Source organism: Leopardus geoffroyi, chromosome A3, assembly GCF_018350155.1.
Source record: "Leopardus geoffroyi isolate Oge1 chromosome A3, O.geoffroyi_Oge1_pat1.0, whole genome shotgun sequence".
Taxonomy (NCBI): domain Eukaryota; kingdom Metazoa; phylum Chordata; class Mammalia; order Carnivora; family Felidae; genus Leopardus; species Leopardus geoffroyi.
Genome location: NC_059336.1, coordinates 48,620,774 through 48,646,006, shown reverse-complemented (window position 1 = coordinate 48,646,006; position 25,233 = coordinate 48,620,774).

Genomic DNA, 25,233 nt, shown 5'->3' with positions numbered 1-25,233 from the left:
CAAGACTTTGAGCCCCATGCCAGGCTCTGCACTAACAGTGTGGAGCCTGCTTGGGATTCTCTCTCTCCCTCTCTCTCTATCTCTTCTCTGATTGCATGTCCTATAAATAAATAAGTAAATAAACAAACAAATAATTTTTTAAAGTGTCCCCTGTTTGAAATTGGGGCCATCCCAGGATAAAGTAGTAGGAAACTGTGTGGGAATTAGAATAAATAACAAGCACTCTTGACTTTTCTCCTGCATCACCCACCTTGGAACAGCTACCAGCTCTCATTATTTTTCATCCTCCAAACTGGGCCACTTTAGTTAGTGACTTAAAGATTGCTTTAAAAGGACAGGTGTCCCGGTTGGGGAAAGGCAAACAAAAGAATAAAACAAAAAGACGAAAACTCAAATAAGACCTCTATCTGAGCCACTGACTGAAGGACATGTCAAGAGAAAGACATCTGAGGACAGAGTTTGGTCATCAGATTTGAGACCTTGCTTTGAAGATTTGCCTTGAACATCACTGGTTAGGCAAGGACATGGCTACGGTGCAGCTGCAGGTTTCACACATTATTTGATGAGCTGTTTTCTGAAGAACACAAAGAGCTTTTGTCTGGGAATCTGCTTATTTAAGTGAGCCAGTTAGTGAGTGCTGAGACCTCTGTCAATGTCTCCTAGGAGGAAGAGGAGGGGAACCTAGGATAAATACAGTATAGCTATATTGAAAGCTCCTCAAGTGCAGCCTCAAGCCTAGAGTACTAACCTCTGGAAGGAATAATAAGCTTTCTGATTAACAAAATGGTTTTCTAATAAATTTTACCCAAAGGGAAGTGAGGGGCAAAATCGCATAATTGAGCTATAAATACTTATTATATGTAACATCAAGCATAAGACACAATATGAAAGTTAAATAAAAGCTAACCAGTAACATTTTAGGACCTAGGATATTTCTCATCTTTTCTTGATATTGATCAGAACACACATTTGAGAAAATTCTAAATGTTCTAAATGTTCTAAATGTTCTAAATTCTAAAATGTAAACCTGGGAGCAAAGCAGTTTTAGTCTACCCCTTTTTCTCTCACTAGATATATCTGAGAGTATAAATAAGTAAAACAACTCGCAGAGATCTAAATTTTCATCACTATAAAATTAATGGATTATTTTTACATTAAATATATCAAATGTATCAAATTCTTCCATTTGATAAAGAGATAGTAGTTTCTTCTTCAGTGCAAGCCTTGCTCTAGGTACAAAGGGCAAAACTAGTTTTCTTTACTAAACAAAAGAGACATTTTTTATGGAACACGGACCCTAGTGATATAAATATTAAAACATAATCAATCAATATACCACTAAGACACAATCATCCTAAATATGGATGAACCAAACACAGAGCCTAAAAACACGAAATAAAACAAAATCTGATAGAGCTGAAAGGAGAAACACACAAACCTAGAATTATAACTCAAGATGTTAACAACCCCCTCTTAACTACTGAAAGAAATATTAGACAGAAAATCATCAAAGATATAGAAGACCTAAACAGGATAGACAACTAGCAGGATCTAATGGACACTAATGGATCTAATGGATCTAATACAACACTCTGTGCAACAGGTCTATAATATAAAGCTTGTCAATCACCTATGGAATAGTCATCAGGATAGAGCATATGCTGGGCCAAAAACTAACCTCAGCCAATTAGGGATAATCAATATTATACATTAAGTATAAGGATACAATTTTCGGATATTAACAGGAATGAACCAGGAATCAATAACAGAAAGAAAATGAGAAATTCTCCAAACACTTGAAGATTTAACAATAGACTTTGCAACAATCCTTCAGTCAAAGAAGAAACGATAAAGAAAAATGTAAAATATATGCAACTTGGGGCATGTGAATGGTTCAGTTGGTTAAGTGTCTGACTTCAGCTCAGGCCATGATCTCACGGTTTGTGGGTTTGAACCTGGCATCTGACTCTGCGCTGACAGTGTGAAGCCTGCGTTGGAATCTCTGTTTCCCTCTCTCTGCCCCTCCCCTGCTTGCTATCTCTTAAAACTAGATAAACATTAAAGAAAATACAGTAAAACCTTAATCTGCAAGCATAATTCATTTCAGAAACATGCTTGTAATCCAGAGCACTTGTCTATCAAGGTGAATTTTAAGAACCATTGGTTCAGTTGTGATCATGTGACATTCGGCATCATGTACTACTTGTATTGTAAGACATCCCTTATTTATCAAGTTAAAATTTGTTAGAAACCTTTGCTCTTCTTGTGGAACACTCACAGAACAAGTTACTTGCAATCCAAGGTTTTACTGTAAATATATGCAACTGAATAAAATAAAAATACAACATATCAAAATATGAAGGAGTAAGAAAAAAGTGGAGAGGAAATTTTATTATATTAGAAAACAATAAGATCTTAGATCAATAAGTTTTTGCTCAATAAACTAGAATTAAAAAAAAACTAGAAAAATAAGAGCAAAATGAACCCAAAGAAAATAAATACTAAAGACAAAAGCAGAAATCAATGGAATTCAAAAGAAGAAAACCATAGAGAAAATCAATGAAACAAAAGGCTTCGTATGTGTGTGTGTGTGTGTGTGTGTGTGTGTGTGTGTGTGTATGTGTGTGTGAAACTGGTAAATCTCTAACAAGACTGACAAAGAGAAAAAGATGGAAGACATACATCACTGATACCAGGAATCAAGTTGTAGAGTAGATATACCTATAGACCTGCATCCATTAAAAGGATTTCTATGAATGACTTTATGCTCATAAATTAAACTTAGAAGAAATGGACCAATTCTCCAAAAACCACTATCAAACCCCACACAACATGAAACAGAAAACAATTAAAGAAATTGAAATTATAATATAAAATCCCCTTTAAAATATCTTCATGTTAAGATTGATCCACTGGAGTATCATAACAAAAATCTAAAGAACTAATAGTAATTTTATGTACAGACAAGGACAGTACAAAATAAACCACAGACCAATAACTTTCATTAACTCAGATACAAAATTCTTCCATAAAGTACAGACATACCTCCTTTTCTTGCACTTTGCTTTATTCCTCTTCACAAAATTGTGTGTGTGTGTGTGTGTGTGTGTGTGTAGTTTGTTTTTTTTTTTTTACAAATTGAAGGATTGTAGCAACCCTGCATTGAGAAAAGCTATCAGAACCATTTTCCAACAGCATATGCTCACTTTGTGGCTCTGTCACATGTTTTTTAAACTCTTACACCATTTCAAACTTTTTCGTCATTATTGTATTTGCTATGGTGATCTGTGTTGAGTGATCTTGATGTTACTATTATAATTGTTTTCTGGCACCACGAAAAAATGCTCATTCTAGGATGGAAAACTTCAATAAATGTATGTCTTCTGACTGCTCCACCACTCAGCTGTTCCCCATCTCTACCCTTCTCTTCAGGCTCCTGTATTCCCTGAGAAAGAATAATACTGAAATTTTGTCAGTTGATAACCCTAAAATGACCTCTAGTATTAAAGTGAAAGGAAAAATTGCATGCCTCCTGCTTTAAATCAAAAGCTAGAAATAATTAAGCTCAGCAAAAAAAGACATGTCGAAAGCTGAGACAGGCTGAAAGCTAGGACTCTTGTGCCAAACGTCAAATTGTCAATGCAAAGAAAAAGTTCTTGGAAATCAAATGTGATACTCAACTAAACATACAAATGATAAGAAAGCCAAACAGCTTTATTGCTCATACGGGTAAAGTTTTAGTGGTTTGGATAGAAGATCAAACCAACCACAACATTCCCTTAAGCAAAAGTCTAAGCCAGAGAAAGGTATTAACTCCTCACTTCTAGGAAGGTTGAGAGGTGAGAAAGCTGCAGAAGATAAGTTTGAAGCTGGAGAGGTTGGTTCATGATGTTTAAGAAAAAAGCCATAACACATAAGTGCAAGGTGAAGCAGCAAGTGGTGATGTAGAAGCTGCAGGAAGTTATTCAGAAATTTAAGCTAAGATCATTAATGAAGGTGGCTACACTGAATAACAGATTTTGAATGTAGAAAAAAGAACCATTGGAAGGAGATGCCATCAAGGACTTTCAACACCTTGCTTCAAAGTTTCAAAACAAGCTGATTCTTTTGATGATGGCTAATATAGATGGTGACTTTAAAATGAAGCCAAAGCTGATTGCGCATTCTGAAAATCCTAGGGCTTCTAGAATTATGCTAAACCTATTCTCCTTGTTCTCTTGAAATGGAACAAGAGAGCCTGAATGACTGAACATCTATTAACATCTTGGTTTACTGGATATTTTAAGCCTACTGTAAACACTGACTGCTCAGAAAAAGATATTCCTCTTAAAATATTACTGATCATTGACAATACACCTGACCATCCAGGAGCCCTGATGGGTATGTACAATCAGATTAATGCTGTTTTCATGCCTGCTTACACAACAGCCATTCTGCGGCCCATGCATCAAGGAGTAATTTTAACTTTTATATTTTATTATTTAAAAAATATTTCCTTATGCTGTAACTATCATAGTTAGTAAATCCTCTGATGGATCTGGGCAAAGTAAATTAAAAGCCTTCTGGAAAACCTTGACCATTCTATATGTCATTAAGAACATTTGTGATTCATGGGAAGAGGTCAAAATATCAACATGAGATAAAGTTTAGAAGTTGATTCCAACCCTCTTGGATGACTTTGAGGAGTTCAAGACTTCAATGGGGGAAGTACCTATACATGTGGTGGAAATAGCAAGAGAACTAGAACAATTAGAAGTGGAGCTGAAATATGTGACTGACTTGTGCAATTTCATGATAAATCTTGGATGGATGAGAAGTTGCTTTTTATGGATGAGCAGAGAGTGGTTTCTTTTTTTTTTAATGTTTATTTATTTTTGGGAGAGAGTGTTAACGGGGGAGAGGCAGAGAGAAAGGGAGACACAGAATGCAAAGCAGGCTCCAGGGTTTGAGCTGTCAGCACAAAGCCCAATGCAGGGCTCTAACTTCCGAACAGCAGGATCATGAACTGAACCGAAGTCAGACGCTTAACTGCCACCCAGGATCCCTGAAAAAGTGGTTTCTTGAGATAGAATCTACTCCTGGTAAAGATGATGTGAACATTGTTGGAATAACAATGAAGGGTTTAGAATATCACATAAACGTATTTGATAAGGCAGTGGCAGGGTTTGAGGATTGTTTTCAATTTTGAAAGATTTTATACTGTAGGTTAAATATTATCAAACAACACCACATGGCACAGAGAAACTGTTTATTAAAAAATAATAATCAAGGGGCGCCTGCGTGGCGCAGTCGGTTAAGCGTCCGACTTCAGCCAGGTCACGATCTCGCGGTCCGTGAGTTCGAGCCCCGCGTCAGGCTCTGGGCTGATGGCTCAGAGCCTGGAGCCTGTTTCTGATTCTGTGTCTCCCTCTCTCTCTGCCCCTCCCCCGTTCATGCTCTGTCTCTCTCTGTCCCAAAAATAAATAAACGTTGAAAAAAAATTAAAAAAAAATAATAATCAAATGAACTGGAAAACTTAATTATTGTCTTATTTTAAGAAACTGCCACAGCCCCCTCAGCCTTCAGAAACCACTACCCTGGTAAGTCAGTAACCATCAACAAGGCAAAACCCTGCCAGTGAAAAGATTATGACTCACTGAAAACTCATTTGATGGTTAACAACAAAGTATTTTTAATTAATGGATGTACATCCATGTATTTGTGCTCTTTCTAGATTTTTTCTTGTGGTTAACTTTGGGTTTCAGTGTTGTGGTCAAAAAAAATGCATGGTATGATCTCAATCTTTTTGTACTTGTTGATTTATGACCTAATATGTGATCTATTTGGGGGAATGTCCCATGTACACTTGAAAAGAATATGTATTCTGCTGTTTTAAGATGGAATGTACTGAATATATCTGTTAAGTCTATCTGGTCAAGTGTTTCATTCAAAGCCATTGTTTCCTTATTGATTTTCTCTTTAGATAATCTGTCCATTGTTGTAAGTGAGGTATTAAAGTCCCCTACTATTATTGTATTATTATCAATTAGTTTCTTTATGTTTGTTATTAATTGCTTTGTATATTTGTGTGCTCCCGTGTTGGCTGCATAAAGATTTACATTTATTAGATCTTCTTGTTGGATTGTCCATTTATGATGTCATAATTCCCTTCATCATCTTTTGTTACAGTCTTTGTTTTACAGTCTAGTTTGTTGGATATAATATTGCTATTCTGGCTTTCTTCTTATATCCAGTTGCATGATAAATGTCTATCCCTTCACTTTCAATATGCAGATGTCTTTAGGTCTAAAATGAATCTCTTGTAAGCAGTGTATAGATCGGTCTTGGTTTTTTTCATCCATTTTGACACTTTATGTTTTTTGATTAGAGCATTTAGTCCATTTGCATTCAGAGTAGTTATTGATAGATATGCATTTATGGTCATTTTATTACTTGTTTTGTGTTGTTTCTGGAGACGTTCTCTGATCCTTTCTTGTCTTTGCCACTTTTGGTCTTTCCACTCAGAGTCCCCTTTAATATTTCTTGCAGGAATGGTTTAGTTTTCATAAATTCCTTTAGTTTTCATTTGTCTGGGAAACTCTGTATCTCTCCTTCTGTTCTGAATGTTAGCCTTGCTGGATAGAGTATTGTTGGTTGCAGATTTTTCCCATTCAGCACATTGAATATATCACGGCACTCCCTTCTGGCTTGCCAAGTTTCTGTGGAGAGATCTGCAGCTAGTCTTATGGTTCTTCCCTTGTAAGTGAAAGACTTCTTCTGTCTTGATTTTTAAGGTTTTTTTTTTTCTTTATCATGATATTTTGCATATTTAATTACAATACATTTTGGTGTTAGCCTGACTTTGTGGATTTTGATAGGAGTTCTCTGTGCTTCCTATGTCTGGATGTCTGCTTCCTTTCCCATATTAGGAAAGTTTTTGGTTATTACTTTCTCAAATACATTTCCTGTCCCCCTTTTCTCTCTCTCCTCTTCTGGGACTCCTATAATACAAATATTATTATATTTGATGAAGTCATACTGAGTTCCCTAAGTCTATTCTCAAGTTGCATGATTCTTTCTCTCTTTTCTTCAGCTTCATTATTTTCCATTATTTTGTTTTCCAGGCCACTGATTCATTCCTTTGCCTCTTCCACCCTGCTGTTCATTAGATAAGCCTGTTTCCAATCTCATCTATTATATTTTTCATTTTTTATGGATTCTTTTTAAATTATTTTATTTCTGTGGTAAAGATATCACTGATGTCTTCCATTCTTTTCTCAAGCCCTGTGAATCTCCTTATAATTGTCGACTTAAATTCTCCATCAGATATGTTACTTATATCTGTTTTGCTTAGATCTCTGACTGTGACTTTATCTTGTTCTTTCATTTTTGATGAATTTTTCTGTCTTTCATTTTGTCTAAGCCTCTGCCTTCTTCTTTGTATTAGTAATGCCATTTATGTCTCTTGCTCCTGAAACTAATGGCTTTATGAAGAAGAGATCATGTACAGCCCAAGGTCTGACACTTCAGAAAATGTTTCTGGTGTGTGTTGCATGTGCTCTGCTGTTGTATTTTGGCTGATCTTATCCTTTAGGACAGTAATCTTCAGAAGGTCTCTTGCCTGCTGTGGGCAGTGTTTTGTCCTTGGCCTGAATGTGGCAAGTTTTAACTAGATATGTTCTGGTGTGCTTGTAAAGTGAAACCTGACAACACTTCCACCAGAACTGAGGCCTGACAGAACTCTCTGTTGGGAGACCTGGGGTGGGTGGAGATTTGTGCTGGTCTTCTGGGGGAGAGGCCTGCAGCAGTGGGATTAAGACAAACTTGACTGAGGGCAATCTCACCAGAGTACAGGGTGGTGGGGCTTCGTGTAGACAATTTAGGCAGCCTGAGCCATAGTTGCACTGCTTCCTGCAGGTGGTTTTCTGTTTATGCTAAGTGGTGGGGGAAGGAAATTAATCTGGGAGCTCCTTTGTCCCTGGAGAAGCATCTCTGTGAATGCCGCTTCTCCGGGATGTTAAGAAGAGTGAATAATCTCCACTTTTTGTACCCCAGGTATTCTTCAGGTCACTATTTCCATGCTCTCTGCTCCTGAGTTGTTTACCTGCCTTCTCTCAAGGAGTAGGGCATTTCCATCCAAGCTCTATCCCATCCATATACACTGACATTTAAAACTCTAGGCTTTAAGCCCCACTGGTTGCAAGAATTCCCAAAATTCAGCTCCTCTTGTTTTCAAGCCAATAGGTTTGGAAAACATTGTCCTTGTACATTCCCTTGTGCACTCTTCTCTCTCTTGCCCTTTTCTGCAGCCAAGGTTCCCTACACTATGCAGCACCCATGGGCTGTTTCTCCCCTAAACCATGTCTCCATACTTCCTACCTTCTCTTCTCTCCTTTTAGTTGTGCAGTTTGTTCTGTCAGTCTTCAGGTGAGTTTCTGGCATGTTTAGAATGATTTGATAGTTATTTTGTTGTGCTCTTGGGATGAAACAAGCCTAGGGTTCTCCTACTGAGCTGCCATCTTCTCACCACCTCTTGACAAATACAATATCTTAATCATGGTTTTCATTTTCTTAATTGCTAATGATGTTGAGCATCTTTTTATGTGCTTATTTGTCATTTTGTGTATCTCTATTCAGATACTTTGCCCACTTTATTTTATTAAGTTTTTATTTAAATTCAAGTTAGTTAACATACAGTGTAATATTAGTTTCTAATGTACCACTTTCATACATTGAATTGGATTTTTATTTTTCTTTATTATTCATTTTTCTATATGTAATTTTTCTATATTAATTATTTTCTGATTATTTATTTTTCTGTATGGTATAAGTTATTTACATATTCTGCCTTCACTTTCTTTAATTCTGTGGGTTGTCTTTTCACTTAATGGTTTTGTTTGCAGCACAAAAATGTTTAATTTAATGAAGCCTAGTTTATCTCTTTTAACTTTTGTTGCTTATGCTTTTGAAGTCATAATTTTTAAAACAAAAATCTTAACCCAAAGTCACAAAGATTTGCTGGTATGTTTTTACCTAAGAATTTCAAAGTTTTTGCTCTTACAGTTAAGTTTATGATTCATTTTGTGTCAATTTTTGTAAATGGTATAAAGAAGGAGCCCAACATGATTCTTTTCCATGATTATCTAATTTTTCTGGCAGTAATTGTTGAAAACATTGTTATTTCATCCTTGGATTATCTTGGCATCCTTGTCAAAAACCAGTTGACCACAAATTAAGAGACTGTAATATTTCTGGATTTAATTCTATTCTATTGGCCTATATGTCTACCCTTGTACCACTATCATACTGACTTAATTCTGTAGTGTTGCAGTAAGTTTTGAACCTGGGAAGTGTTACTCTTTCAATTTTGCCCTTCTTTTCAAAGATTGTTTTGGTTATTCTGGTTTCAATAAGGTTGTTTGCAGACACAGAGGAGCTTATTAAAAATTTGTATGTAGGGTGGGGCACCTGGGTGACTCAGTCGGTTAAGCATCCAACTTCAGCTCAGGTCATGATCTCATGGTTTGTGAATTCAAGCCCTGTTTCAAGCTCTGTGCTGACAGCTCAGAGCCTGGAGTCTGCTTCAGATTCTGTGTCTCTCTCTCTTTTTGCCCCTCCCCCACTCGCATTCTCTCTCTCTCTCTCTCTCTCTCTCTCTCCCCCTCTCTCTCAAAGATAAATAAATATTTCAAAAAAGTTGTATGGAATAGCATAGTCTCTAGAATAACTAAGACAATCTTGACAAAGAATAGCAAAGTGAGAGGAAAAGAGGAATCACTTTACCAAGTATTAAGACGTAATGTATCCTTATGGTATTCAAGACAAGTTTGCCTAAGGGAGAGTCTTAGATCAATGGAACAATGGATCAATAGATCAATGGAACATTTTAAAGAACCCAGAAAGAGATCCACAAATATACCCAAATGATGTATAGCCAAGGTGCTAAAGCCACTCAATGGAGGAAAAGGAGGCTATTCAACAAGTGGTGTTGGCATTAATATCCAGAGGCCAAAAGAAAAAAAAAAAAAAAACAATCCAAACTTCATACCTTATATGAAAATTAACTCCAAACTTCATACTTTGTATGAAATCTGAAAGGAAAATTCATACCTTATATGAAAATTAACTCCAAATGGATCACAGACTTAATATAAAACACAAAACTACAAAGCTTGTAGGAAAAAAGACAGCAGCATATCTTTGGGATGTAGAGCTACTGACTTAGACTTGTCAAAATGTATGATTTTTAAGTGAAACAAAAAAGAACTATATGGAAAATAAAAACATTTGTACTATGAATAGCCCTGTTAAGAGTATGGAAAAAAATATGTAAACCCCATTTCCTGCAAAGGAGTAGCATCTAGAATACATAAATATCTCACAAGACTCATGTCAAAAAAACAAAAATTCCAATGAGAGTATGGGCAAAATACATGAACAAACATTTCACAAAAGGTCATCTATAAAGAGTAAAACACACATGAAGAGATGTTCAACATAATTAACCATAGTAAAATGCCCATTAAAATGCAATGAGAGGGGTGGCTGGGTGGCTCAGTTGGTTAAGTATCTGATTCTTGATTTCAGCTCAGGTCATGATCTCACAGTTGTTGAGATGGAGCCCCACGTCAGGCTCTGTGCTGACAGGGCAGAGCTTGCTTTAAATTCTCTTGTTTCCCCTCTCCTGCCCCTCCCCCTCTCATTCCCTCTCTCTCTCAAAATAAATTAAAAAAAATTTAATGCAATGAGATATTACTACATACCTATCAGAATAGCTAAAATAAAATTCCATGTCAATATCAAGTGCTAACAAGGTTGTGTAAGAACTGGATTACTATGCAATACTGGAAGAAATAGAAAAATGATACAGCCACTCTAGAAAACAGTTTGGCAGCTTATTATCAAACTAAACATATAACTTAAATATGATCCAACAGTTGCACTTTTGGGCACTTATCCCAGAAAGATGATAATTTATGTTCACAGAAAAATCTGTACATGAATATTTACAGAAGACTACCTTATTCATAACACTCCAAAATTGAAACAATTAAATGGGTGAATTCAATAGGTGAATATTTAAACAAACTGGGGCACCTCCACATGATGGATTCCTACTCAACAATGAAAAGGAACAATTATTGATATATGCAACAATTTGAATGAATTCTCAGGGGAATTATGCTACATGAAAAAAAATCCCAAAAGATGACATACTGCATGTAATATAATTATTCTCTTGATACAACATTCTCGAAATGACAGAATGATGAAAAAGAGAATGGAATAAAGGTTGCAGGTATTAACAAGGAGGTGGAGGACTGAAGAAAGTCAGTGTTATTATGAAAGGTAACAAGAGGGATCCTTGGGGTGATGGAAATGTTCTGTATTTTGATGGTATCACTGTCAATATACTAGTTGTGTTATTGTACTATAAGCACAATAGGTAAAGGGAACATTGATCCCTTATTATTTTTTTTAATTTAATGTTTATTTTCTTTTTGAGAGAGAGAGCACATGCAGGGGAGGAGCAGAGATAGAGAGGTATAGAGGATCTGACAGGCTCTGTGCTGATAGAAGCAAGCCTGGTGTGGGGTTCAAACTCACAAACCATGAGATCATGACCTGAGCCAAAGTTCTATGCTTAACCAACTGAGCCACCCAGGCGTCCCTCTTATTATTTCTTACAGAAACACGTGAATCTACAATTATCTCAAAATAAAAAGTTTAATTAAAATATATAATTGGTCAGAAGAGTTTGTTCCTGACATTTTTGAAATAATAGTCCATATTCAAGGCATCCATTCATGTTTTTTATTATGTTGTTAGGGTGTTTCTTCTTAATTCCTATAAGCTCCTTAGGTATAGAAACTGTCATGTATAGAATCTGTCATGTTTTGCAAATATTTTCCAAAATGTTTTTATAAGTTAATGCCACAGATCATGGTTTGTAATTTTCTTCATTGTTTTTATGCTAAGAGAGACTCTGAAAGCAAACAATAAAATCTGAAACCTAAGTTGGGATAAGGAATTGTTTAAGATTTTGGAAGTATACTTTACCTACAAGAAAATTTACCCTCAGTTGTCTGCCTACCATTCTAGTTTTGACAAACACATACAGTGGTAGAATCACCACAATAAAAAACAGTTCCACCACCTCCAAAAATTCCCTTAGATGTTTCTCAGTCAAACCCAATCTCCTCACACCAGTTCCTGAAATCACTGATCTGTATCTATTCCCTGCAGCTTTAGCTTTTCCAGAATGGCATGTAAATGGATCCACACAGTATGGAGCCTGGAGTCTGGCTTCTTTCACTTGACATCATGCATTGAGGTTCTTCCACATAGTGTCGAAGACATCAGTTTGCCTTTTAAAAATTTTTTAATAAATAAATAGTAATATATAAATATATACATCACCATATTAAAAATCTGGGGTTTATAAAGACAGATGAAATTTGAGGACCCTTATATAGATGGCCAGGATGGGGACACACCTGTAAGGAAGCTACGTTTAAGCTGAGGTTTCAGCAAAGGGCAGGAACGGAAATGAGCAGGGCAGGAACCTGCAAGACAGAGCACAGTGAGGAGCAGGATTGACAGCCAAGGAGTCATGACACAAAAGTCTTAAAAGCATTCTAATTGAGAGAAGTATATACTCAATAGTGTTTTACAATACAGTGTCTACAGTTCGGTGGCCTGGATTCATCAGGAAGCCTCATTTAATTGGTCTGTGTGTGTTGGGGTAAGGGAGGGGAAGATGATTAATAATAGAACCTACTATGATTGTTTTTATGACTCAATATGATGAAATACGGAATATGTGATTGTGCCTGTTTGAGGGCAGCTTCTCTGGGACAACTACTAGAAAGCATTTATCTCCATCCTTTCTTAAATTTTACAAATTGGATGTTGATACTGAAGTCATAGTACCATTGGATTGGAGCTGAATGAAAATAAGATACTGTTCAACCTTGATACTTGTAGCAGCACGAGCTTTTAATCAGATCCTATTGGGTTGCAAATTGAAAACACATATATCTGCTGTCTGTAAGAGTCTCTTGAGAGGAGCCAAGATGTCAAAACAGTGGGGGAGATTTTTTGTGTCTCGCGTCCATGAAACACAGCCAGATCAACACTAAACCATCCTGCACACCTAGAAAACTGATCTGAGGATTGACACAACAATCTGCAAAACTTGAACCACAGAACTTAGCAACTACGTGGCACAGAGAGGTGAACTGGGGGAGAGAGAAGCCACAGAGGGCAGGAACCTGTTTTTGCATCCAGAGAGAGGACAGAGATGGGGGGAGGGTGGAGAATACAGGAAAAGCACCCACCGCAAAAGCAGCTGGAGAGAAAGTGGAAAAGTGGAAACAGCCACAGGGACTGAACTAAAAAGAGGGAAAGGAGAAAGGAGAGGGTTTAAATTCCATTAAGACTATAAACAGGGGGGAGAACAGAGTAAGAAACTCTGCAGCTCGATACCTGGTGGTGGTCTGGTGGGAAGGGCAAATCCTCAGGAGCAGAGTGAAGTGCAGGGGCTTTGGGCTACATGGGGAAGGGCGGTTCCCCTGCTGACAGTACATCTGGTAGATGCTGTGTGGCTCCCCAAAGGCAAAGGCCCCAGTGGACCTGGGAGAACAACCACATTTGCTGGTGCTGGAACAATGTCATTGGGGGTGAAGCCTGGTGCCAGATGAGTGTTGTAATTTGCCATAATCCCTGAAACACTTCTGTCACACGATCATGTGAACTTTTTCTGAAGCAGACTGTCACCCAGCCACAGTCTCTGGGCATCAGCAGCAGCACGATCCCATGAACGTTCCTTGGTGCAGCTGGCACCCGGCCATTGCTCAGTAAGACCCTCCCACAGAGGGGCAGAACAGGTCAAAGCCACAGTCCCTCAGAAGTAAGGGGTCAGGAAACACAGCCACATCTGAGATAAAACTTAGGAGGGAGATGCTGCCTGGGGCTTGGTCACGAACAGTGTAAAAGCAGGGAGTGGACAGAAGCTTGAAGACAAAGGCCAGGTGTGTGATTGCTGCTCAGGGAGAACAGAGTTCCGATTCTAGAGACTGGGTAGCTGGGAGATGCCATTTCACTGCTGCCATGCATGCGCACACACACCTACAAATACCACAACAATCCACCCAAGAAAGCTAAGCAGCGCCGTCTAGTGGAGAATGGAGCCATTACACCAAGACCCACCTAACTGGACCAACCTCTCTCTCCAGGAAGACAAGTCTCTCTACCTGCTTAGTTTACAGACTATAAAGCTCTTCATAGTTTGACTTCTAGGGGAAAATGAAGTAATTGCAATCGTATTTCCATCTGTTCACTGGTCAGTCTATTCAATTTTCATTTTTTTCTTTCTCTTTTTTGTTTCTTTTCTTTCTCTTGAATAAAGAAACAAAAAAATATTTTTAATTGCAATTTTTATTAAAAATATGTTTCATTATTTCTTTACCTGTTTTTTACTTTTGTGTAAATTTTTAAAACTCTATTTTACTTCCATCTTTTCATTTTCTGGTATGTCAGTGTATTCATATTTTCAAAATTTCAAATGAATTCCTATTTTTCTTTCCTTTTTTTCTCTAATATATCAAGCCCCTTTCAACACCCAGACCAAAACATGCCTAGGATCCAAATAATTTATTTGATTTTTTGTGTGTGTTTGTTGTTTTTAATATTTTAATTTTATTTTTTTCTTCATTAATTCCCTTTCTTCCTTCAAATGATGAAACAAAGGAATTCACCCCAAAACAAAGAACAGGAAGAAACAACAGCCAGGGACTTAACTAACAAAGATACAAGCAAGATGTCTGAACCAGAATTTAGAATCACAATAATAATAATACTAGCTGGAGTTGAAAATAGATTAGATTCCCCTTCTGCAGAAATAAAAGAAGTAAAAGCTAGTCAGAATGAAATAAAAAATGCTATAACTGAGCTGAAATCTTGAATGGATGACATGGCAGCAAGGATAGATGAGACAGAGCAGAGAATCAGCAATATAGAGGACAAACTTTGGAGAATAATGAAACAGAAAAAAATAGGGACACTAAGGCAAAAGAGCACAAATTAAGAATTAGACAAATCAGTGGCTCATTAAAAAGGAACAACATCAGAATCATAGGGGTCCCAAAAGATGAAGAGAGAGAAAAAGGGTAAAAGGGTTATGTGAGCCAATCATAGTGGAAATCTTTCCTAACCTGGGTAAAGGCACAGACATCAAACACCAGGAAGAATAGAGGACTCCCATTAGATTCAACAAAAACTGACCATCAACAAGGCATATCGTACTCAAATTCAGGGAAGACAGATCATGTTTGCAGCAGATCTATCCACACAAACTTGGCAGGCCAGAGAGGAGTGGCAGGATACATTCAACGTGCTGAATCAGAAAAATATGCAACCAAGAATTTTTTGTCCAGCAAGACTGTCATTCAAAATAGAAGGGGGAGATTAAAAGTTTCCCAGAAAAACAAAAATTAAAGGAGTTTTTGACCACTAAGCCATCCTTGCAAGAAGTTTTATGGAGGACTCTCTGAGGGGAGAGAAGATTAAATAAATAAATAAATAAATAAATACCAAAAGCAACAAAGACTAGAAAAGACCAGAGAACACCACCAGAAATTCCAACTCTACAAGTAACATAATGGCAATAAATTCATATCTTTCAGTACTCACTCTAAACATCAATGACTCAATGCTGCAATCAAAAGACATAGGGTAACAGAATGGATAAGAAAACAAGATCCATTTATATGCTGTTTGCAAGAGACCCACTTTAGACCTAAATACACCTTCAGATTGAAAGTGAGTGGATAGAGAACCATTTATCATGTTATTGCTCAACAAAAGGAAGCTGGAGTAGCAATACTTATATCAGACAATCTAGACTTTAAAACAAAGACTGTAACAAGAGATGAAGAAGAGCATTATATCATATAAGGGGTCTATCCACCAAGAAGATGTAACAATTGTAAACATTTATGCTCCAAATGTGAGAGAACCCAAATATATAAATCAATTAATCACAAACATAAAGAAACTCATTGGTAAAAATATCATAATAGTAGGGACTTCAACACTCCACTTACAGCAATGGACAGGTCATCTAAGCAGAAAACCAACAAGGAAACAATGGCTTTGAATGACACACTGGAACAGAAGGACTTAACATATATTCAGAACACTACATCCTAGAGCAGTGGAATATACATTCTTCTACAGTGCACATGGAACATTCTGCACAACAGACCACATACTGGGACACAAATCAGCCCTCAACAAGTACAAAAAGATTCAGATCATACCATACATATATTCAGACCACAACAGTATGAAACTCGAAATCAACCAAAAGAAAAAAATTTGGAAAAGTAACAAATACTTGGAGACTAAAGATGATCCTACTAAAGAATAAATGGGCTAACCAAGAAGTTAAATAGGAAACTAAAAAGTACATGGAAACCAATGAAAATGATCACAACGCAACCCAAAACCTCTGGGGCACAGCAAAGGCAGTCATAAGAGGAAAGTATATAGTAATTCAGGACTTCCTAAAGAAGGAAGAAAGGTCTCATATACACAACCTAAACTTACACTTACAGAGGTAGAAAAAGAACGGCAAATAAAACCCCAAAACAGCAGAATACAGAAATCAATACTATCAAAACCAAAAAACAAAACAAAACAAAACAAAAAACAAAACAGAAACATTAGAACACGATCAATGAAACCAGAAGCTGGTTCTTTGAAAATATTAACAAAATTGATAAACCACTAGCCAGTTTGATCAAAAATAAAAATAAATGGACCCAAATAAAATCAAGAATGAAAGAGAGAAGATCACATCCAACACAACAGAAATAAAAACAATAATAAGAGAATATTATGAACAAGTATGCACCAATAAAATGGGAAATCTGGAAGAAATGGAAAAATTCTTAGAAACATATACACTACCAAAAATGAAACAGGAAGAAATAGAAAATTTGAACAGACTCATAACCAGTAAAGAAACTGAATTAGTAATCAAAAATCTCCCAGAAAACAAGAGTCCAGTGCCAGATTGCTTTCCAGGGGAATTCTACCAAACATTTAAGGAAGAGTTAACACTTATTCTCTTGAAGCTGTTTCAAAAAAAATAGAAATGGAAGGAAAAGTACCAAACTCTTTCTATGAAGCCAGTATTACCTTGATTCCAAAACCAGACAAAGACCCCACTAAGAAAGAGAATTATAGACTAACTTTCCTGGTGAACATGGATGCAAAAATCCTCAACAAGATATTAGCCAACCAGATCCAACAATACATTAAAAAAATTATTCACCACGACCAAGTGGGATTTATACTTGAGATTCAGGGTTGGCTCAATATCAGCAAAACACATCAATAAAAGAAAGGACAAGAACCATATGATCCTCTCAATAGATGCAGAAAAAGCATTTGACAAAATACAACATCATTTCTTGATAAAAACCCTCAAGAAAGTAGGGATAGGAGCATACCTCAAGATCATAAAAGCCATATGTGAAAGACCCAATGCTAATATCCTCACTGGGGAAAAATTGAGAGCTCTCCCCCTAAGGTCAGGAGCAAGACAGGGATGTCCACTCTCACCACTGTTATTCAACATAGCATTGGAAGTCTTAGCCTCAGTAATCAGACAACACAAAGAAATAAAAGGCATCCAAATCAGCCAGGAGGAGGTCAAACATTCAGTCTTTGCAGATGACATGATAGTCTATATGGAAAACCCAAAATATTCCACCAAAAAACTGCTACAACTGATTCATGAATTCAGCAAAGTGGCAGGGTATAAAATCAATGCACAGAAATCAGTTGTGTTCTTATACACCAACAATGAAGCAACAGAAAGAGAAATCAAGGAATTGATACCATTTATAATTGCACCAAAAAAAAAACCCAAAAAATAAAAACATAAAATACCTAGGAATAAATCTAACCAAAGAGGTAAAAAATCTATACTCTGAAAACTATAGAAAGTATGAAAGAAATTAAAGATACCAAAAAAAAGGAAAAATATTCCATGCTCCCGGAAAGGAAGAATAAATATTGTTAAAAAGTCAATACTACCCAAAGCAGTCTACATATTCAGTGCAATCCCTATCAAAATCACACCAGCATTCTTCACAGAGCTAGAACAAGCAATCCTTAAATTTGTACGGAACCAGAAAAGACCATGAATAGCCAAAGCAATCTTGAAATAGTAAACCAAAGCATCACAACCCTGGACTTCAAGATGTATTACAAAGCTGTAATCATCAAGACAGTATGGTACTGGAACAAGAACAGACACTCAGATCAATGGAACAAACTAAAGAACCCAGAAATAGACTGACAGACATATGGCCAACTAATCTTTAACAAAGCAGGAAAGAATATTTAGTGTAATAGAGACAGCCTCTTCAGCAAGTGGTGCTGGGAAAACTGGACAGCGACATGTAGAAAAATGAACCTGGACCACTTTCTTACACCATACACAAAAATAAACTCAAAATGGATGAAATACTTAAATGTAAGACAGGAAACTATCAAAATTATCGAGGAGAAAGCAGGCAAAAACCTCTTTGATCTTGGCCACAACAACTTATTCAACACATCTCCAGAGGCAAGGGAAACAAAAGCAAAAGTGAACTCTTGGGACCTCATCAAAATAAAAAGCTTCTGCACAACGTAGGAAACAATCAGCAACACTGAAAGACAACCAATGGAATGGTAGAAGATAATTGCAATTACATATCAGATAAAGGGTTCATATCCAAAATCTACAAAGAATTTATCAAACTCAACACCCAAAAAACAAATGATCCAGTGAAGAAATGGGCAAAAGACATGAATAGACACTTCTCCAAAGAAGACATCCAGATGGCCAACCAACACAAGAAAAAATTCTCAACATCACTAATCATCAAGGAAATTCAAATCAAAGCCACAATGAGCTACCACCTCACACCTGTCAGAATTGCTAACAGTAAAACTCAGGCAACAACAGATGTTGGCAAGGATGCAGAGAAAGAGGATCTCTTTTGCACTGCTTGTGGGAATGCAAACTGGTGCAGCCACTCTGGAAAACAGTATGGAGGCTCCTCAAAAAATTAAAAATAGAACTACCCTATGACCCAGCAATTGCACTACTAGGTATTTATCCAAGGGATACAGGTATGCTGTTTCAAGGGACACATGCACCCCAATGTTTATAGCAGCACTATCAGCAGTAGCCAAAATATGGAAAGAAGCCAAATGTTCATCGATGAATTAATGGATAAAGAAGATGTGGTATATATATATACAATGGAGTATTATTCAGCAATCAACAAGAATGAAATCTTGCCATTTACAACTACATGGATGGAACTAGAGGGTATTATGCTAAGCGAAATTAGAGAAAGACAGATATCATATGACCTCACTCATATGAGGACTTAAGACACAGAACAGATGAACACAAGGGAAGGGAAGCAAAAATAATATAAAAACAGGCAGGGCGAGAAAAACATAAGAGACTCTTAAATATGGAGAACAACCAGAGGGTTACTGGAGCAGTTGTGGGAGGGGAAATGGGATAAATGGGTACGGGGCATTAAGGAATCTACCCCTGAAATCATTGTTGCACTATATGCTAACTAACTTGGATGTAAATTTAAAAAAAATAAATAAAAACAATAAAAAAAGAACACACAAATAATTCAACAGAACACTTTGTTGGTAAAAACAGTAACATTGCAGGCCGCACCTCCTCCAGGACCATCCAGCTGAGAACCACCATCACACGAAATCAAAACTTTTATCAAATTTAAGTCCTGGGCATCTTTGCTCCTGGTCGGGCACTTGGTTTCCCCATGCCGGTGACTTTTTCAATTAATTAACATTTTTTTTTTAATTTTTTGAATGTTTATTTATTTTTGACAGAGAGAGAGAGGGACAGAGAAATAAAGCATGAGCAGGGGAGGGGCAGAGAGAGAGGGAGACACAGAATCTGAAGCAGGCTCCAGGCTCCGAGCTGTCAGCACTGAACCCGATGAGGGGTTCAAACTCAAGAGCTGTGAGATCATGACCTGAGCCGAAGTCGGAGGCTCAACCGACTGAGCCACCCAGGTGCCTAACAATTTTTTAAAGTTTATTTTTGAGAGAGAGAGAGGCAGAGAGGACACAGAGTCCGTAGCAGGCTCCAGACTCTGAGCTGTCAGCCCAGAGCCCCACACGGGGCTCTAACTCACAAGCCATGAGATCATGACCTGAGCGGAACTCAGAGGCTTAACCGACTAATTCACCCAGACACCGCTCAATTAGTTAATAATTATTTAATGTCAGTTAATTATTCCCACCATGGCTCAGGATTTCAACAACAGCTTTCTGAATTCCTTGCAAGATGTAGATGTACCTGACTTTGCATGATAACAGGGAAAGCAGATTCCACGATTGCACAACAGAGGGTTTACCTGGATTGAAAAGTCATTTCCAAGTCTTGGCATTCTCCAATCCTTGTGAACCTTGAAGACATGTGAGATAATGTGTTTGGTGTCTGCAGAACCAAAATAGGAAAGAAAATCCCAGCAAGCTCAGTTGATGGGTCCAAAAAGATGCTCAGTGCTCTGCATCCATTACCTCATCTACTCTTCTTGGTGAGGTGGTAACATCACTGCACCTGTTCCATTGACACCGAATCCAAGACTTATAATAACCCAGCTGTCACATGAGTAGAGTACCAGCCTTCTGAGTCCAAGCCCTCATCCTTACCCAGCCCACCTTATGAACCACCTGACTCACGAGTAGTGAGGGGCAGTTATCATCATACAATGTCATTATTATTTGCAATAGTATTACCACCAGACAGAGATGTAGAATGAATCCCAGTGTAATAATATGTATTTCTTTCTATAAAAAAAGACATTGCAAAGTTCAAGTCTTATCAGATTACACAAGGGCCATTGCTGTTTCTCTTTTTACTGAGTCTGACTCCCCAATATCTAATTGTCTCCATTATACTTAATAACTAATAATGGTCTTAATAAACTTGATACTAAAATATTACCATTTATGACCAACATTAATTATGCAAGGCTATGGAAAGGAAAACATATAAGTGACCGTCCCAATACTCTGTAGGGTTAAATGCTGCTTGACAAAGATGGTCATGTGCTGGTGTTTCTTAGCCCTCCCAGGGTCACACAGAGGCAATCATATCCAGATAGTAAATGAGACAGCTGATGCAGAGGCATCCAATGGCAGATTCAGGAGGCTGCCTGTATAGCTTCATAGCTGAGGCTCAGGGCTGTGCTCTAGGAGAGGTGCAGGGAGAGGGAAAGGCAGAGGGTAAACAGTTTCATTTTGCTTTTCAAGCTACAGGCACTGATCCACCTCCTGGAGCCCTCACTACTTTGGAGTAATGTAAAGGAGGACCCATCAGGTAAATATTTCAGAAATATTGTGCCTTTCTAAGAGTTACCTGAGCAAAAAATATTGTCACAAGTCAGTTGTAATATTTTGAAACTCAGGAGGTTAGAAATTCCCTCAATTTAGTGTAGACAAGTCCCTGGCAAAGGAGGCAGGAGTCCTTGAAGGACAGGAGCACAAGCAGGTGTAATCCTTCCTTGGTTGGGTGGACATTGGGTGTGATGACCAAAGGCTGGCCAGGTGCTGCAGGGCCTGAGGGTTGGACAATTTATGGGCCAGTCTACAAAAAAAAAAATCGCAATATTGCCAATATCAAACAAAGTGAAAAAGTTACATTAATTTAGAGGATAAAATAAATCATGGCATATTACAAATTCTAAAATGCTCAAAAGCACCACCAACATTACAACATCCAGACAAATAACATATGTTGTAGCACAATCAGCTCACCAAAAACTAGCCTAGAGTCAACCAAATCACAATTATTGACCTGTTGCAATAAGGGAATAAAGTCACACTAGAGGAACCTGGAACACCTCACCAAGCACAGACTTTGTGGAAGGGGCTTTGAAGCAGTATTTTGAGCGACTCAGAGCAAAGCATGGCTGTGTGTAAAGGCATCAATGTCAGGTCTTCAGTGAAAAGTGCACCCAGATCCTATCTTCTAGGAAAACATAAAGTGCAGCCAGATGGGGGGTGTTTTGTCCAGAATCTTTTCTCTAACGTTCTGTACCTCTGTGTGCAGGCTACTTCTCTGGGTGGAAGTGACTAAGTCCTCCAGGTAATGGGATGTTTTCCTACTGATGGACTGAAGTTTCTGATGATCCATGAATCTAAAGAACAAGGTCTTTCACTGAGAGAGAAGCAGTCATCAAAGAAGACATTGTTTTGATTTTAAGCTGCAAGATGGGGGAATGATTACTCCTGTTATTGTTGCAATGGACTTTTTCCTTTACCCATTCACCCATCCTGTGGATGAAAGGGCAGGTTTTTTTTTTCTTTAACCCATGTTATTTTTACCTTGTCACAAAATATTTTTACCAAATAACTGCCTGACACAGTTCTGTAATAATAACTGTCTCTCTTCTGTTTCCATCCTCAGCTAATGAATGACTGTTGGATTGCCTCATAACATGGAATTGATTTTGTAACATCATTTACTATAAATATAATGGAAAGATAAAACAGTGCTTCCACTAACACAATTAATCACTTTAAAATGTGATGGCATATAATGTTTTCTTTTAGCTTTAAAACTCAGAATGTGTAATTTCATGCAAATTGTTCAAATTATTATCACATTTGAGCAAGCTTCTTTTTTTCATACATAGCTCTAAGATTTAGTATTTTCTATTTTTTTTCCTACAATTGTTAAACCTAAAAGACACTTTGTATTGACAATGCTCATTAAATACAGCATTTTAAAACTGTGTAGTCAGGGATGCCTGGCTGAGCGTCTGACTATTGATTTCAGCTCAGAGCATGATCTCACGCATGGGGCTCATGCTGACAGTGCAGAGCCTGCTTGGGATTTTTTTTTCTCTTTCACTCTATCTCTACCCATCTCTCTTCATCTTTCCATCACTCTCTCCATCTCTCTCTCTCAAGATAAATAAACTTAAAAAAAAAAATAAAATTGCATAGTCAAATAACATTGATTAGCTTATTAATTCTGCATGAGGATTTTGTACTGAAACAAGTGTTTCTCCAGGAGTCTTACTGTCCAGGTTATTACTTTACACCTATTATGTCTGTAACTGCAGGAATTCACCAGGATAAAGAGGTGTGAGAGAACAGATCCTGTATATTGGATCTATGCCACTTCACCCACACATGTCCTTGCTGTCAGTAGTTACACTCTACAGGTCTGTGGCCTACAAATGTGAAGTCTGAGAAATTGCATTTCATTCAATTCACATCAAAAATCAATACCAAGGCAAAGTGCATGAATTACTGCATATAATTCGTTAGTGAGCATATTTACAACAGGAGAAAAATTCCCAGAAAAGGGAACAAATTTTCCACTCATAATTTTACCTGTCTTATGAAGGGAAGAGTTTGCCACAGACCAGCTTCTGGTTTCATGTATTTCAACCTGTTTTTTCTGACTGACCACATACAGGTATCCCCTACTTTTCAAAAGTTCCACTTACTTCACTGTACTTCTATCAAAGATCTACATTAGTGCTTATTTTCACTAACTAGAAAAAAATCAAAACAGAATTTTTCTCTTTAGGAAAAAATACTAAAATCAGAAATAGCATTCAGTGCTCAGTGTTTTGCTGTGAGCCCTCATAGAGGCAGAGCACACCCCAAGCAATAAGAGTGTCACCACCCAGCTCCTTCCCCCTAAACTACACTCAGCATCTCAGCATGAAACCAGCACAGACATGAACTGAGTCTGTGAGCATTAGTTCTTTATCTTGATTTATTTTGTGCATCTGTTGTGCAAAATGTATTGTAAGGAATCAGAAAAGCTTAAGAGGTTATTTTTAGGGTCTCAGAATCCTCAAAAAAAATTTTCCATATAAATTAATAGTAATTGATTTTTGCTTTATGTCATTTCAGTTTACAAAAGGTTTCACATAAATGCCCTACTTTCCTATACAGGGAAACCTGTACTCCAAGGGTGAGGTTAGGACTGGATGGGACACTTCCCGATAAAGATCCATCTTCAGACTCTGCTCCTTTGAGTCAAAAATTACATGGATGTAGAGCTGTGTCTGGAGGACATCCCAACACCTGGGGCAGCTAAGGATATATACCTACACACAGGAGTGATAGAGACAGTCACACATATCTGAAAGAATGGTGGGAATGGGAGCAGACTAGCATTCACCTTGTTCCTGGAAAAAAATCTGAGTGGCTTGCTCAGCTTGCATAGCAGGAGATGGAGCCCTGACTTCCTCTACAACTCACCCAAGGGGAAACCCCAAATAGGAAGCTGGTTCAGGTACTAGACAGCATGAAAAAGTAAACAAATAATCTCCAAATGTCAAGTACAGAAACCTAAATTAAAATATTAGGTTTGGCTACAAACGTAAACAGTTGATTGCTTTGGTAGCATATGTTAGCAAAAAGTTCACTAAGCTATCTGAAATAGGTTGGTTTTGGTTGTTGCAGTTGCTTTTTATCAATGCATTTCTGAAAGACAACCACGATAGCTAGGTTTAAATTAACTGGAGTCTTCATATCATTGGAAATGACTAATTTACAGTTATTGCTTTTATATTATATGAAATGCATACATTTTGTACTGTGTGGTGTTGAGCAGAATTAACAGCTCCTTTCTGACTGAATGAGTGTGAGGGATGTACTGACTTTCTTTACCTCTCCATTTTGATATCTCCAAAACATGGGTAATAGACTAGGAGTGTCTGAAAAATGAAATAAGGAAGCATATATAAGAAGATCTGGTGCAATGTTTTGTAAACAAGAGCTTACCTTCAAAGCATTCACTTCCCTGCCTCCTCAGATCGAGCCTCCTACCCTTTATTCCCACCCTTGCCCTGCATCATCACCCTCTTCTGACACATTCTCATGGCCTCAGAGCCAGAGGGAATTAAATTTCCTAAACGTGTTGGTGGTAAATTTAGGAAGAAACCCACAGAGTCACAGGATGACCTTTCTGCCACATATCTTTTGACCACACTTTTCCATTAGAGCCCTTGGACTCTTACCCACCAAAGGAATTGGGTCAGTACAGCCATGGGGCCAGAATGAGACTTCTGACTGGTAAATTATGGGTAATATTTGGTGAGTGTTCAGCTGGTCAACAAAGACAAGCAGCATTCTGAGACAATGTTTGCCTTAAGGCTGGTATTT